A 2,093-nucleotide genomic window follows, 5' to 3' on the forward strand; every position below is an offset into this window, starting at 1 on the left:
AGTCAGACGTAATAGTACAAAACAAGCTGGCTTGGAGAGGGAAAAGCCATTTTCTTTTGTCCTTCTCCAAGAAGCAGATGGATGTGCCTCCCAGCACTCTTGTTGTCAATGCATCTTCCCCATTTCAAGGCTCTGAACAAATCCACAGTGAAGCATCACCTTGAAACGTATTGCTTTCAAGGCAGTGTGTGGTCTGTGCTGCCTTCAGAAGTTCCCTCTGTGAAGTACACCCACAGTCCACAAGGCAGAGGGATCTGTCCAACATCATTAGTCAGCAGCTGAGTGCTGGCAAGCCACCATCTGTATCTGCACACATCAGCAGTCCCTGAGCCAAGGGAAGAGGTGAAGTTCTGCGAAGAGAGAGCGAGGGCTTCACATAGCTCCCATGCAGGGAGTGCCCCATGCCAGCTCTGCAGTGATTCCTGTTCTACTCCCTCTCCAGTCTGCACATGAGCAGCAGGGTAAGTCCTGCCTGCCTGCAGCTGCTGCCATGGCTTACAAGGTTCATGGGGTTTTGGGAGATGTGCATGGGAAGGTGGAAACTGGCCAGGTGGATGTACATGGTTGGAGGACTGGCATGGATGGAGGAGCTCAGAAATCCTGGAACTTGGCACTCATGTCAGGCTGGAGGTTAGTCCAGAGTTTGTACATGTGATCTAAGGTTCGAGTAAGGAAAGTCCCAATGGTGTTGATCTCCATCAATAGATTATCCATCTTGGTATGGGCCTCCTGTTACCAGATGAAGCTGTCTGCAGACAGCTGCAGCTTGACCATCTGTGTGTCCCATGTATCCTTCACCAACATTTGAATCTCGTCGGCTTTGGGGATGTTATTTGAGGTGTAGTTTAAGAGCAGCTTTGTGAATTCCACATAACAGAGACTGGGCATGGGAGTGAAGGTGTCCTGGTGTATTCCTGGTCCCAAATTTTCTCCAGTTTTTCCATGTCCATCCACTCCAGGAGAATCAGCTGGCATTTCTACCTCTGCTTCAGACTGATGGCCAACCAGACAGGCACTTACACCAGCAAACCAGAGTCGAAAGGACCCAGACCCCCAGTTCCTTCTTGGCTAGGAACTCTGCTTCACTGACTCCATCATCTAGTTACAACTCCCCTGCCACGGGCAGGGTTGCCACCCACTAAATCAGGCTGCCTGGGACCTCATGCAACCTGACCTTGAATGCCTCCAGGGATGGGACATCCACAACTTCGCTGGGCAGCCTGTACCAGTGCCTCACCACCCTCTGAGTAAAGAATTTCCACCTAATATCTAATGTAAATCTATTCTCCTTTAGTTTAAAGTCATTCCCCCTTGTCCTATCAATATCTGCCCACGTAAGAAGTCGATCTCCCTCCTGTTTATAAGCTCCCTTTGAGTACCGAAAGGAGTTCAGGAAGGAATCTTTAAGGTCATCTAGTTCTAACACCTCTGTCATGGACACTAGATCAGGTTCCCAAAGTCCCATCCAGCCTAGCCTTGAACATTTCCAAGGAGGGGGCATCCACAACCTCTCTGGGCAACCTGTTCCAGTGTTTCACCACCATTATGGTGGTGAAACATGACTCATATGACTGGAGTGCTGCAATGGCTGGCTACAAACTCTTCAGGAAGGAAGGATAGGCAAGGAAGGAGGGGTGGCAGTGTGGCTCTCTATATTAGAGAGTGCTTTGATTTTACTGAGCTTGTGGCTGGGGATGATAAGGTTGAATCCCTATGGGTAAAGATCAGAGGAAGGGCTGACAAGGCAGACATCCTGATGGACGTCTGCTACAGAATGCCGAATGAGGATGAAGAGACAGATGAGGTGTTCTACGAGCAGCTGGTGGAAACTGCACGATCGCCAGCCCTTGTCCTCATGGGGGACTTCAACTTCCCCGACATATGCTGGGAATACAGCACACAGCAGAAGAAGCAGTCTAGGAGGTTTCTGGAGTACATGGAGGATAACTTCCTGATGCAGCTGGTGAGAGAGCCTATGAGAGGAGCTGCCCCACTTGACCTGCTGTTCACAAACAGAGATGGTCTGGTGGGAGATGTGGAGGTCAGGGGCTGTCTTGGACAGAGTGACCATGAAATGGTAGAGTTCTTGATTC

General features: G+C 50.0%; 1 protein-coding gene and 1 pseudogene across 1 annotated transcript in view; one reads left to right on the plus strand and one right to left on the minus strand.

Moving 5' to 3' along the window:
* The window catches only part of KCMF1 (potassium channel modulatory factor 1), a gene marked incomplete at its 5' end in the record, with an annotated part of 23,017 nt that overhangs the window by 9,442 nt on the left and 11,482 nt on the right, over positions 1-2,093 (plus strand). The gene's annotated exons all lie outside the window — the stretch shown is intronic.
* On the minus strand, positions 582-1,435 carry LOC104917006 (annotated as a pseudogene).

Source organism: Meleagris gallopavo, unplaced genomic scaffold, assembly GCF_000146605.3.
Source record: "Meleagris gallopavo isolate NT-WF06-2002-E0010 breed Aviagen turkey brand Nicholas breeding stock unplaced genomic scaffold, Turkey_5.1 ChrUn_random_7180001953145, whole genome shotgun sequence".
Classification (NCBI taxonomy): domain Eukaryota; kingdom Metazoa; phylum Chordata; class Aves; order Galliformes; family Phasianidae; genus Meleagris; species Meleagris gallopavo.